Source organism: Ptiloglossa arizonensis, chromosome 6 (assembly GCF_051014685.1).
Source record: "Ptiloglossa arizonensis isolate GNS036 chromosome 6, iyPtiAriz1_principal, whole genome shotgun sequence".
Classification (NCBI taxonomy): Eukaryota; Metazoa; Arthropoda; class Insecta; order Hymenoptera; family Colletidae; genus Ptiloglossa; species Ptiloglossa arizonensis.
Window position 1 is genome coordinate 15,293,434 of NC_135053.1, and position 15,166 is coordinate 15,308,599.

Genomic DNA, 15,166 nt, shown 5'->3' on the forward strand with positions numbered 1-15,166 from the left:
AAACCATCGAACACGCGCCGCGGTGAAGCGAGCTACCCAAGCCGGGGGGAAAAAAAACACGAGGGGTGAAACCCGTGTTGGACAACGATCGCGGCCACGGTGAATCGGCGAACAATTCGGCGAAGTAACGCGACACGGAAACGCACGAACGACACGGAGAGACGATTCGGCACCGAGTCACGGGGGTGACTCGTGATACGAAGACACTGGAAAGCGTGTTTCGTCGGTGACGATTCGCGCGTGACGCGTCCTAGCAAGGTCGTGGATCCGATCGGACGTGGTTCGAGAATCATTGACACTGGGAAAGTCGTCGCGTCGGTGCTGCTATGTCGCGTGCCGCGCGCTCGCTCGTGTGTCGCGAGTCGTGTTTGTTTGCCGCTCGGAGCGTTCCGTGACACGGTGACCGACAATATTATGAGAAGTTTGACAGGCACACCGTGGTGGAATCCAAGTTAGAAACCGGCCTGGAAATCGGTGCTCGGATCTCGAGGACCGTGCGCGGGCAACCGAATGCGTCGCGACGGTTCCTTCGACGTATCGATAACCAACCGGCGATATTTCAAGCGGCCTGGACGCGTTACGTGGAAACGGACCCGCGTACCGTTTCACCGGGACCAGAGGAACAAAAGACGCGAGCGAGTTTCATGAAACGAGCCAAGTGGAGAAGCGATACAAGTGACGTGTGCCCGGTAGAGCGCGTCTCTCGTCGCCACGATTGAACCACCGTCGACAAGCGGATTCACGCTGCCGTCTGCACGAGAGGTGAGGCTAATCTATATTCCGCGGCTCGAGTAAACAGATCCAGAGTTCTCTGAACATTTTACGCGTCCTAATGACAAACGTGGGGAATCGATCGCGTCTATGATCGAACGTTTCGACGAATTGACTTGTTGCGAACGACGTTCAAGTTTCGTACATCGTGTGTCGTAGGTCCTCGAGAAAATTTCTCTGTTGGTATTAATCGCGTTCGCGATCGAATGTTTCGAAGAATTAACTCGTTGAGAATGATCCTCGAGTTTTGTACGTCGTGTGTCGTAGGTCCACGTGAAAATTTCTCTGTTGGTATTAATCGCGCTCACGATCGAATGTTTGGAAGAATTAACTCGTTGAGAACGATCCTCGAGTTTCATATATCGTGTGTCTTAGGTCCTCGCGAAAATCTCTTCGGTGAAATTAATCTGGACCACGATCGAACGTTTCGACGAATTAACTTATTTCGAACGACGTTCAACTTTCGTACATCGTGTGTCGTAGGTCCTCGAGAAATATTTTTCTGTCGGTATTAATCGCGCTCACGATCGAATGTTTCGAAGAATTAACTCGTTGAGAACGATCCTCGAGTTTCATATATCGTGTGTCTTAGGTCCTCGCGAAAATCTCTTCGGTGAAATTAATCGAGGCCACGATCGAGCGTTTCTGTTGGAATTAATTGGTCACGAAAGAACGCAAACGTAACTCGTATCGGAGCATCGTAGACCTTTGCGAAAATTTCTCTGTCGTTATTAATCGCGTTCACGATCGAACGTCGTTCTTCGCCGAATTGACTCGTTGCAAGGGGCCGTGAACGATGATTGAGGTTTCACCGTGGTACAGTGGTAGGTCCTTGGGAAAATTTCTCCACCGAAATTAATCGGGCGCGCGATCGTTCTTGTTCGAATTAATTGGTCGCGAAAGGGCGTAAACGGTGCTCGTATCGAAGTATCGTAGGTCCTTGGGAAAACATTTCTCCACCACGATAGCAATCGCGCTCAACATCGAACGTTCCTCGACGAATTAACTCGTTACAAACGAGTGTATCGAAACATCGTAGACTCGTTCGAAAATCTCGCGACGCGTATGGAAATAATTACGCGATTAATCGTATTTACGATCGAATCGTCGCGAAGGAAGAAGAGCAAGCTCGTCGTTTCGTCGTTATTGTGAAAACATGGTTGCACGTGAAAATCTTTCTACTTCGATGCACAGTTTGGTCGAACTGATTGGGAAACGAGGTTAAACGGTGCTCGTCGTTTCAAAGTCGTCTCGAAACATAATAGATACGCGCGAATACGTCTCTACGAGTATTGAAATAATCGCGAGGCACGATCGAACGTTCTTCCGCGAATTAACTCGTTGCAAAGGAGCCGTAAACGTTTCACCGTCGTATCGTAGATACTCGCGAAAATCTCTCGACGCGTATCGAAATAATTACCGAGAAACAGGGAACTTAATTGCCGCGCGCGATCCAACCGATCGAACCTTCTTCTCCGGGATTAACTCGTCGCAAAGCGAGGGTAGACAATGTTTATCGTTTCGCTATCGTATCCGAACCTCGTTGTATGTCCTCGCGAAAATCTACCGTATGGAAATAATTACTAGGGAATAAAATAATCGCTCCGAAATTAATTCGTTGCAAAGCGAGAGTGAACGATGCTCGTTGTTTGGTATAAAACATAAATATGAGTCGTTGGAGAAATTTCTCGATGAATATGAAAATAATTGCTCCAAAATCAATTTTTTTAAAGGAAGAGTAAACGATGTTTTTTATTTCATTAAAAACAAATGTATGTCCTTGGAGAAATTTCTCTTAGAATATGAAAATAATCGCTCCAGAATCAATTCTTTTAAAGGAAGAGTAAACGATGCTCTTTATTTCATGAAAAAGAAATATATGTCCTTGGAGAAATTTCTCTTAGAATATGAAAATAATCGCGACGAAATAGAACAATAGCTCCAGAGTCGATTTGTTGCAAATCAATAGTAAACGATCCTCGTCGTTACACCTAAAACATAAGTTTAAGTCCTTGGATAAATATCTCGACGAAAGTGCTCGAATATGAAAATAATCACAAGGAAACAAAAGGTTTGTGTATTTTTTCCCGAGGCCACTCTGGTTAAGCGTTTGGAGCAGCAGAATTGCGAAAAATTTTTTGCCTTCTCAACCATTTCTTGGTTTCAAACTCCCATATCTCGCGAACGGATTGACCTAACCCAAAAATTCCTGTTGTGTCTGAAAGTAGAAACTCGCCATGCTCCAGAATCAATTCGTTGCAAATCGTGAGTAAACGATCCTCGTCGTTACACCAAAAACAAATATAAGTCCTTGGAGAAATTTCTCTTAGAATATGAAAATAATCGCAAGGAAACAAAAGAATATCTCCAGAATCAATTCGTTGCAAATGGAGAGTAAACGATGCTCGTCGTTCCACCAAAAACAAATATAATTCCTTGGATAAATATCTCGACGAAAGTGTTCGAATTAGAAAATAATCGCAAGGAAACAAAAGAATATCTCCAGAATCAATTCGTTGCAAATGGAGAGTAAACGATGCTCGTCGTTCCACCAAAAACAAATATAATTCCTTGGATAAATATCTCGACGAAAGTGCTCGAATTAGAAAATAATCGCAAGGAAACAAAAGAATATCTCCAGAATCAATTCGTTGCAAATGGAGAGTAAACGATGCTCGTCGTGTCACCGAGAGCAAAGTCCTGGTGAAATTCTCCGGTCCACGATTGAAATAATCACCAGAAAGGAAGAGAATAAATCGCGCGTGGTATCGAATCGATCGAGCGTCCTTCTCCGGGATTAACTCGTCGCAAATGGCCGTGTAAAGTCGTCGTTTCAGCGTCGTCGTGTCGAAACGTCGCAGACCCGTGCGAATCGTTGTCGGTAAGCGTCGGTCCCGTTCAACAACCGGTGCCCGAGTATCGAGGAAGACGCATTCGTGCTAATTGCTCCGAGACGGGGGTGGAATGCCAGTCTTAACGAGTAGAGTCGTCGTTAAGACGAACGGTTGTTTTGCTTATCGTCGATCGCTAATTACCGGCACGGTCGTCGCGCCCGGTATCTCGCTTTCCATCGCCGATACTTATTCGCGTGCTCCTTTCCGCGTCGGTAATTAAATCACTCTTTGTTCTATTACATTCCTCGCGACTCCTGGGGTACGGGGAGGATCGAATGTAAAGCTGTCAGCGAGATAAGAGCGTTAACTTTACGGTTGGTTTTCGCAAAACGCGATCCGTTCGAACGAGCAAGAGAGAGAAAAAGAAAAAGAGAAAAAAAGAGAGAGAGAGAGAGAATGGTCCGTCGGTTGATATCGTTTACTGGAGGAGGTGAAAGATGAGAGGAGAAGGGGGTGAGGGAGAGAGAGGAGAGGAGAACGACGTTCGACCGCGGAGCACGTTTAACGAGCGGCAATAAAAATATCTAATAAGCTACTGGGAAAATAATTAATACCGGCAATAGCATTAATCGTGGCCATCGGCGCGGTAATTATATTTAAAGTACTACCGTTATACCTTTCCTCGTAAAATTCTACACCGCGGAGGCGATCGGTCTTTTATTTTTTTTTTTTTTCTTCTTTTTTTTCATCTTCCTCCCTTCCTCCCTGCGGTTCGAAGTCTGGTCGGTGCGCCGCGATGTGAAATTTTCGAGAGGGAGAAACGAAAAGGAAACGGGGAAGGGAGAAAATATGAGGGAAACAAAAAAAGAAAACGAGAGCAAAGGAAGGAACACGCCGGGCGGATATATCGCGTTAAAACCGCGGGAAAATCACGAAGGGTTCCGTCGTGCGAGCTTCGACCATGAGGCAGCTTCGAACGTAACGCGGCAACTGGGGGACGGCCGTGTAAATCAAGCGGCACGGGTGTCTGGCCCAACGCGGGAAAAAGAACGTAAAAGAAGAGAGACGTTGGCCCCCTCTCTCGCTCTCTCTCTCTTTCTCCACAATGCAGATATGCGTGCCACGGGCGTCGCGTAATAACGATACTTTCGTAATTCACGCGAACCGAGCGTGAGCGTTACGTAACCGGCGAACGCGGCGAAATATTCGCGGAACGTCGCTACGAGCCGAAACTCGAAATGTCGCGACGAGTCGAACGATCCTACGCGATCTTCCAGTCTTTCATACAACTCGTGGTTGTGTTTCAATCGTCGGGCATCGCTCGGTGAAAATCGTCCGTTTCTCTCTTCCCTCCCCTTAGGTTTTCTCCTAACCCTGGCCGGACCGCGTGCTTTTATTTTTGCGCTGGGAATATAATTATTGCTTTCCATTAACGAGTGCCCCGGGTATTATTACCCCGCTATTAAAGAGTCCGATTAATTGGCTAGTCCGGCGTGGAAGGTGCTCGCGGTAATAAGCCATCCACGGGGTGATCACGAACACGGGTCCGAGAGAACGGCTGCAGTATGTTAACCGAGTTAATTAACTTATTTTCGATCGGGGAGAGGGTTGACATCGGCGTTGCGGTAAACGACGGAAGCTTGCTCGCTCTAACTCTCTCTCTTTCTCTGACTCTTCCTCTCTAGTGTTCTCTCTCTCCCTGTTTCTCTCTGAGGCTCTTTCTCTTATTTCTCTTGCTCTCGCTCTTACTCTCTCTGGCTCTTCGTTGCTTTTTCTCTTGCTCCATCTAGCTCTCCATTGCTTCTTCTCTTGCTCTCTCTTGCTCCCTCTAGCTCTCCGTTGCTTCTTCTCTTGCTCTCTCTTGCTTCTTCTCTTGCTCCCTCTTGCTTCTTCTCTTGCTCCCTCTAGCTCTCCGTTGCTTCTTCTCTTGCTCCCTCTAGCTCTCCGTTGCTTCTTCTCTTGCTCTCTCTTGCTCTTTCTAACTCTGTCTACCACTCTTTAGCTCTCCCTTACTCTTTCTTGTTTCTCTCTCTCTCTCTCTCTTGCTTCTTCTCTTGCTCCCTCTAGCTCTCCGTTGCTTCTTCTCTTGCTCTCTCTTGCTCTCTCTTGCTCTCTCTAACTCTCTCTACCACTCTCTAGCTCTCCCTTACTCTTTCTCGTTCTCTCTCTCTTGCTCTCTCTACCACTCTCTCTCTAGCTCACTTGTTCTCCCTTACTCTTTCTCGTTCTCTCTCTCTCTCTCTGTTTCACTGGCTAGCTAGGCAGCTCGCGTTTCTTCGTCCCGACTCGGAACGACCGAGTAATCCCCGTGGTTGATCCTTGGTGCGCAGCGGGATATCCCCGGCGACAGGACGGTTACACGGGCATTGAGGTACATCGACGAGTCGCGCGGCGGCCCGGTCAGCAGCACCGTGTTACCGTCGTAAAGAGATTCCAGAGCGGCTGACATCGCGCGGTAACATTGTAACCCCGGTTGGTATTCCGGTAGCATAGCAACCCGTGGCACACCGAGTACCGGCGGCAGCGGCACCGTGCCCGTAGCATTTATTACGATCTTCGCGATACGTAACAACGCCGCGTAGCGCGAGTAGAATCGTCTCGCGTGCCCAAAGTCGTTCGGTCTCCCGGGGACTAGCGCACTTACGCACGCACGCACGCACGCATGCACGCACGCACGCATGCACGCGTTCTTCTGCTCTCTTTCTCTCTCTCTTTCTTTCTCTCTCTCTCTCGAGTCTCCGATTTTGCATGCAACCAGGTTGAATTACGGCACGGCTGGCGGCCTTCGAAAGCGAATAATTACTACGGGAAATTGCCGCTTTGAAAAATTGGTTAATAACAGCCGGTAGGTTGGTTCGCGGAAACCCGCGGCTGGATGCCTCTACGCGGTCGCGGCCGCTTCCTGTTTCCCTTTCTCTCGACGAAACGTAAACGAACGAGGGAGACGATCTCGGTGACGAGCTCCCGGAGGGTGGTGGTAAGATAATTTCCGTTCGACGACGTCGATTTCCGCGTATCGACCGCCTCGCGACGAATCTACACGCTTTTTTCTCGAACGCGGCGCGTCGTACTCGCGCCGACGGCGCACGCGGAATTTCAAGATGTAACGGCGCGTTCATTGGTCGAGGGTTGGCCCACTCGTTCCAATTTATTCGCGACGCGCAGGGGATTATTATCGGGGTATGTATTTCGCCCGCGCACCCACCGCGCCGTACTGCACACGGTATCCGGGTACCCTGCGGTATCGGATCGTGTAAATCGAGTTCTTTAATGTTCCTCGTTCTTTTTCGGAGCATTATCTTTGTTCGAGATACCTCGTTCGCGATACTCCCGACCGCAACATTTCCATTTCGATAAGGAAAACCTTGGCGTGTTTACATTTTTCGCCCCGTAAGCAGCTGCTTTCCGCAGTCACCGTGTTTCCACCTGGAAGGAAAGACTTTTTTGCCGACGGCGGTGAATATTTCGCGAGAATTTCGATCAATTCGCTCGTTGGAGTCTGGAAGGGTACGACGATCCTGTACACCTTTGTCGATAGATGGAAACGATGTTCGGTGTTGCGCGAGTACTTTCAACAGGACGTTTTTCTTTTTTTCGTTTTATCGAGGTGCATAGAAATATTTCGAAACGATTGGTGTGTCAGCCCTTTGTGTGGATCGTTAATACTCGACTGTGAAATATACAACGCTGCTACGAAATATTGGAGCACTTTTTCGTTTTTCAAATAATCGAATATTTTTGGTATACGTTTTACCGTTAAAATGTTACTCCCGAGTATTGATCGGGGTTTGAGAGTAATTTCGAGCGAACGTTACAATTGTATCGAATTTTGCACGATTTATCGCTGTCGACTCTCGACGATCTATTTTCGTAAACGTCCTCGTTGAAGTGGCAATTTGTCGATAGATTCCGTTGCTCGAAAGACGGCTGTTGCTTGTCCGCAAAACAGCATCGAGGTAAATAAATCTCGACGATCGATCGCCGGAAGAAACGTATTCGACGAAACGATCGAACTCGATGCTCGTGAAGCGGCAGTTAACATACGTTCGTATTTCTCTGGTGACTACGGTTACGAGGCGCAATTTTTATCTCATTTATTGTATATAATTCCGGCTACTTAACGCGAGTCCGATAATTGAAACATTTCTCTATTTGATAAGATTAATATTAATAATGTACATCGGGTCTAAGTATCAATTCACGTTGCTGAAAAATCGATCACAGTTTTAAGGTTATGTTCGAAAATGAACGGTCACGGAGTAATTTACGAGGGAAGATTGCTGAAATCACGGAAACGATAAATATTAACTAGTCGGGACGTTGATCGGTGGTGGTGCCGTGGAAACTCGTGTACGCACGTTTTCTGTTCGAAAGAATAACGATGACCGGAATCATCTCGTTTTCCTCTATACGTAAATAATGTTCTTTCGTACGCGGTAGAATTAAATTTTTCTAACGTCCATCCTTTTTTTTTTCCGTACACTATATATAACGTTTTTCTCGAACGCGAGACAGTTAATTTTAATAAATCGGTGCGCACAAAAAAGCTTCGTTTCCTTCGAAAGGACGTTCCAAACGTTTCATTTCGTACGCGAGTAATGTTCTCTCAACGTAAGGGAGTTAAATTATCCTCGAATCGACCCGTACAAAAAAGCTTCTCGTAAAAATCGAAGGGCGCTCCAAAGCATTCAACAGTTCGCGTTTCTATACAAACAGCTGCAATTTCTATCTCGTACGCTAATGTACTTCCAACGTAAAAATTAAATTATTCTCAAATCGACTTAAAAAAGCTTCTCGTGAAAATCGAAGGATGCTCAAAAGCTTTGCATAGTAACCTTAACGTTCTCTTTTTTCTACAAACACGTGGAATCTTTATCTCGTACGTTAATATTCTTCCAACGCAAAAATTAAATTATTCTCAAATCGACTCGAAAAAGCTTCTTTTCAAAATCGAAGCATGCTCCAAAGCTTTGTACAGTAATCTAAACGTTTGCTTTCTTCTACAAACACGTAGAATTTTTATCTCGTACATTAATGTACTTCCAACGTAAAAATTAAATTATTCTCAAATCGACTCGAAAAAGCTTCTTTTCAAAATCGAAGCATGCTCCAAAGCTTTGTACAGTAACCTTAACGTTCTTTTTTTTCTACAAACACGTAGAATTTTTATCTCGTACATTAATGTACTTCCAACGTAAAAATTAAATTATTCTCAAATCGATTCAAAAAAGCTTCTCTTAAAAATCGAAGGATGCTCAAAAGCTTTGCATAGTAACTTAAACGTTTGCTTTCTTCTACAAACACGTGGAATGTTTGCTAATTCGTATGCTAATGTTCTTCCAACGTAAAAATTAAATTATTCTCAAATCGACTCAAAAAAGCTTCTTGTGAAAATGGAAGAACGCTCCAAAGCTTTGTACAGTAACCTTAACGTTCTTTTTTTTCTACAAACACGTAGAATTTTTATCTCGTACATTAATGTTCTTCCAACGCAAAAATAAAATTATTCTCATATCGACTCAAAAAAGCTTCTCTTAAAAATCGAAGGAAGCTCAAAAGCTTTGTACAGTAATCTAAACGTCCCCTTTTTTCTACAAACACGTAGAATTTTTATCTCGTACATTAATGTACTTCCAACGTAAAAATTAAATTATTCTCAAATCGACTCAAAAAACCTTCTCGTGAAAATTGAAGGACGCTCAAAAGCTTTGTAGAGTAACCTAAACATTTGCTTTCTTCTACAAACACGTGGAATTTTTATCTCGTACGTTAAAATTCCAACGTAAAAATTAAATTATTCTCAAATCGACTCAAAAAAGCTTCTTGTGAAAATCGAAGAACGCTCCAAAGCTTTGTACAGTAACCTAAACGTTCCCTTTTTCTACAACCACGTGAAATCTTGATCTCGTATACTAATATTCTTCCACCGCAAAAATTAAATTATTCTCGAATCGAGCGTCGCGAAAAAAGTTTCGTTTCCATAAGGATCGAAGGGCGCTCGAAATTTTCGAGCGTCGGCGTACACGGTCCCCGGTTAAAGACACACGGACGTCGAGCGAAACGGCTCGGCGCGATCGGAGCGCAACAGACACGGTGGTTTTTGCCCGCGATCGTCGAGCATTCCTGAATTATTGACGGTCGTCGACGCGGCGTAAACAGTCGGTCGGAATTCTCGCCGGCAGCGTCGTACGAAGGAAATTCCAACGTCAGTCGTAACCCCCTCGGTTTCTGGTGGCCGGTACCCGACCTTATATATCCCTCGTTGCATCGATACGCGCCACCGTTGCGTGCGCGAACTCGTTCGTCGCGTGCGCCTGCGTGCGTGCGAGCGAGCTAGAGAGCCAGCGAACCCGGCGAGCCACCGAACACCGAAGCGACGAGTCTCGCGCAACGAGTTACCGTACACGCGTCGCGCGGTGTAAATAGCGCGCGAGAAACCGCGGCGCGTGTGCGTGTACGCGCGCGTACCCCTACAGGAGGAGACAGATGCATAACGCGCACGCATTTGCATCTCGACACGCGAGAGACCCGGATCGAATCTTTTCTCCTCCGCTCCGATTCTGTGTACGATCGAACCAGGCCCATTGTTCCGCGTTCGAGGATCGTCCACGTGTGGGCCAGCTTCTTCGTTTCGGAGTTTTTTCGATCGTACGATCGCGATATTCCTCGCGACATTTAATAACATCGTGGAAAAAGGATTTAACTCGATGAAATTCGATTATTTTGGACGTTTTAACTTTCTATTGTGTCCGATCGAGACAAATCATAGTTTTTTGTGAAGTTCACCGAGCGACACGATAGATTCGTTTGACTGCTTCTATTTTTTCTTTGAAGTATCGATTGATTCATAGAGGTGCAAATCGTAAGGTAATTTCTCGTCTGGAAGATGAATCTTCCTGCAGCGGAGAAAAGAATATTTGTGGAAGCTGCTGAATGAGTATCTAGAATTATTCTAACGATTGTGAAGTCATAAGGGGGATCTTTCGATGGGAAGATTCTTTGAGAGAAGATGAGCGTGAAATTAGTTTACAGAGAGTGAACACATTGGTTAACGGGACTCTAGTAACGGATAAATAAGAAATAGGACGATTTCTTTGAAAGTGGAACAGAAATCGGTGTACCCGTGTATTACGGAATCGAGTGTTCATTCGTTCGAATGTCTGACAAGGACCAGTGTTTTGTCTTCGATGGAAACGACAATTTCCTCGAAAGTGTAGCTTCCTCGGGCGACTCATCACCGAGCAATGGCGTCTCTGTTCGTTCGACGACGTTCTCCCAACCGTAACCGACGATAGAATCGTGATCGACGATCGACTTTTTGCGCTATCTCGACGAATCTAGAGCCAAGAGGGACGCTTCCTGGGCACGCGCGATAGGGCAGACTTGCAAATTCGATCATCCTAGGTAGCAGCTGCCACCGTTCGTCCAAAGAGACCTCGACGAGCAGTCCTAGACACTCGGCCCTAGATCCCGCGCGCGAAGATGGTCGAGGCAGACAGACAAACGAAGCGCGAGCGAGAAAAAGAGAAAGAGAGAGAAAAAGAGAGAGAGAGATTGACAGGCGGAAGGTCCTGGTTGTCCAAAAGATTACGACGTCGGTAGCACGTGCCCCATTCAAGCCATCCGTGGAGGGGAACCACCCTCGTAACTTAACCTAACCTAATCCAACCTCCTTGCCGTGGCTATTCAGACCGTGACGATGCAGGGCTTCTTTGTGACCCGGGTTCAATCCGAGTACCCGGCCGATTCAGCCGTCTCTCCGTCTCCTTTCCTTTTCACCTTCTCCCCAAACCCCACACCCCCCCTCGTCCCTCTGCACCGTTGGCTTTCTCACTTTTTTATCGCGCCACGCATCAGGAAGTTATAACGTCTGCCCTTCGAAGTTCTGGCTTTTGATTCTCGGATTCAGACGGCCAATTAGAGTGAAACGGGCCGCGACGATGAAAAAACGAGAGAGAGGCACCGCGGGCGCGCTGTCTTCGACGACGTTCGATATTTCGAGGGAAGACACGTTTCCTGGAAGAGAAGACATCCACGGTTCAAGGTCCGTTCGTATTGTACCAACGACCAGTCGAACTCGGAACGAAACGTCCGTACCGCCATTCAATATCGTTATTATGTCTATTGCTGTATCTCGTATATATTGCTATAAACATCGTTACTGTAGCACCATTGCTATAAACATCGTTACTATGTCACCACTGCTATAAACATCGTTACTATGTCACCACTGCTATAAACATCGTTACTATATCACCACTGCTATAAACATCGTTACTATATCACTACTGCTATACATATCATTAGTATATAACCACTGCTATACACACCATTGCTATATCACCACTAATATTCATATTATTGCTATATCACCACTGCTATAAACATCATTACTATATCACCATTGCTATAAACATCGTTACTATATCACCACTGCTATACATATCATTACTACATAACCACTACTGTACACATTGCTATATCACCACTGCTATAAACAACATTACTACATCACCAGTGCTATACATATCATTACTACATAACCACTACTATACACATCATTGCTATATCACCACTACTGTACACATTGCTATATCACCACTGCTATAAACAACATTACTACGTCACCACTACTATACACTACCATATCATACCACCATCATACCAATATCACACCACTACCAATATCGTACTATTGTAAAGCTACCATACCACAACTGACTAATCGGAAATAACAAGAAACAATCGACAGTGCAATAGTTCAAACTCGGCTCGCCGAGAACTCCTTCGAAAGAAATCACCCAGTATCGTAATCTCTCACCAATTACATCTCTTCCAATGTTTCTACCCAACGATATCATCGTCCAACGTTCTTCCTCCATCGATAAATTAAAACCCATTTCGTCCTACTCGACGCGTACCCAATTTTCGTTCTCCCTTCTCGAATAATCACCGATTAGATCGCAAAAAAAAATCACTCGCATCTCCTCCGGATTGTACCATTTCTCTCAGTTTCTCCAAAAGTCGATGGTCCCGCGTTCGCGAGGACGACTAGAGAAAAAAATAAAAGAAAGAATCCTCCTCCTCGAGGTGTTCTCGAAGCTCCGAGGCAGTTCCCCCCGGTACGGTATCGGGTAGCCGTGGCGTACTAAGCGGGTAATTTGTCAGCGGAGAACGGTTTCACGCGCCTTCGTGTACATAAATCACGAGAAGTTTCGGATAGTTAGGCCGTTTACACGCCCTTCAGGAGTCCACGGGACTCCATTTACGAGCGTCCGGTGAAAGAGCGCGCCGCGGAACATCGGTTTTGCAGCTCCTTCGACTTTCCTCCGACACGAGAGGGGGGAAGCTTTGTAAGACGTCGCCCACCCGCCGATACTGTTTGCCCCGTTTAAAATCGGCACAATGCGAACGCGCCACGAAAATTGTAACGAACACCGACAACCGGTGACCATTGTCCGCTACGAGGAAGCGAGTTCGTCCTCGTGGGTTAAGTAGAACGAAGAGAACGATCGAGGGGGCGATTCACGAGGTGGGAAAGACGAACGGAGATCGAACGAGAGAACCTAACGCCTCTTAGAGCAGCGTTAGGGTCGTTCTGCGCTACCATTTTGCCCGAAGGCGTGCGCCGAGAGAGGATCGTTCGATTTGTAACCAATTGTATTTACTTCCACATCAGTTTCCAGGAGGATCGTTGAATCGAATTTCTGGTTTTTCTCGTGTTCGTCAATCACCTTCCGTAACGTTTCTATCTTTTATGATCGTTATTGTGTAATAGATAGACGTTTAGAAAAATTCTCGTACAATTCATCTTATCAATTTTTCTGTCACGTTTCGAACGAAAGAAATCGTTGGTTGTGCAAGAAGGAATGAAAAGTTTCACGAGTTAATCGCTGCGGACAAGTGTTCCGAACGTCGCGAAAACGAGTGGTAAATTTACCGATACTCGTTTCAAACTTTCTTTCGATCATTTCTGGAACCGTTTACGGATGTTACGAGAAGTATCGGTGCAATCGGGACCGTAACGGAGGACCTGTAAATAACAATTTACCCGTCATTAAGCGTGGCGAGGACGCATGGTTCGTTAAACAACATCAACGTTTTATTGCTCGGTTCGTTTCCTTAGGTTTAATCGTCCAACGTTGCGATGAATCTCGCAACGAAAGTTCGAGTGAAACTTCGCTGTTCGAGACATCGTGTTCCTGGTGGGCGAGGCACGACAATAATAACATTTATCGGACGTTACCGCGCGCGACTCAACCGCCGGAACAATTTACGCTCCCTTTGAGCCACCTCTTTTGACGCTGATCTCGAAAGGAGTCGCGAAACTCTTTGAGAAGGGCGAGGCGCGTTTTGTGCCTCCTCGCTGAAAGGGAGAGACCATCTCCGGTTGCGAGACCATCGAAACCGATGCCGCGGGCGATCGTTGATAATAAGAGTGTATTACGAGCCGCGGAATCGGCGCGTAGCGTGCAATTACGCGTCAATTCCGTCAACGGATTTCGTCACGCCGCAGGATGCCATCGATGGTCGAAAAGAAAACGAAGAAGAAGAAGAAGAAGAAGAAGAAGAAGAAGAAGAAGAAAAAGAAAAAGAAAAGAACAAAACGGCGGGCGTTGGCTCGCGTGCGAGTACGTTACCGCGAGGTGGCGCGTGTTTCTCGCTTTCTTTTCTCGCGTTGAACGAACGATTCTGGCTTCTTCTGGGGGCCATTCACGTGGAAAGTTCGACTTTGTCCCATTGGCGAAGGGACGTTCTTTGTCGGTGAACCTCGCGAGATAGCACGGTAGTTTCGAGGTCACGATAGTTAGTCGGATACAGGGAACGCTAGTGTTCGGGGTAGGTGGCGATTTTGATCTTGAAGCGAGGTTACTTTTGGCGACATTGGCGTGGAAATTTTTAGTTATCCTGAATGTAGAGATACTTTTTATCGTTTAATCTTGCCAGATAATATGGTAGCTTTAGGATCACGAAATGGAAATCTCGTGTTAGAGATATTTGATAGCGGGGTAGGTGGCGATTCTGATCTTGAAGCGAGGTCATTTCTGGCGACATTGGCGTGGAAATTTTTAGTTGTTCTGGATGTAGGGATACTTTTTATCGTTTGACCTTATCAGATAACACAGTAGCTTTAGGATCACGAGATGGAAATCGGTAGTATTTGATAGCGGGGTAAGTGGCGATTTTGATCTCGAAGCGAGGTCATTTCTGGCGACATTGGCGTGGAAATTTTTAGTTGTTCTGGATGTAGGGATACTTTTTATCGTTTGACCTTATCAGATAACACAGTAGCTTTAGGATCACGAGATGGAAATCGGTAGTATTTGATAGCGGGGTAAGTGGCGATTTTGATCTCGAAGCGAGGTCATTTCTGGCGACATTGGCGTGGAAATTTTTAGTTGTTCTGGATGTAGGGATACTTTTTATCGTTTAATCTTGCCAGATAACACAGTAGCTTTAGAATCATGAGATGGAAATCGCTAATATTTGATAGCGGGGTAGGTGGCGATTTTGATCTTGAAGCGAGGTCACTTCTGGGGTCATTGGCGTGGAAATTTTTA

At 45.9% G+C, this 15,166-nt stretch overlaps 1 protein-coding gene across 1 annotated transcript in view; it reads left to right on the forward strand.

The window, feature by feature from the left end:
* The first annotated feature begins 315 nt into the window (after positions 1 to 315).
* Positions 316 to 15,166, forward strand: part of Klu (zinc finger protein klumpfuss) — a 115,342-nt gene continuing 100,491 nt past the window's right edge. The window contains exon 1 of the mRNA XM_076314101.1: positions 316 to 762. The gene's annotated coding sequence lies outside the window, so the exon portion shown is untranslated. The remainder of the gene's footprint in view (positions 763 to 15,166) is intronic.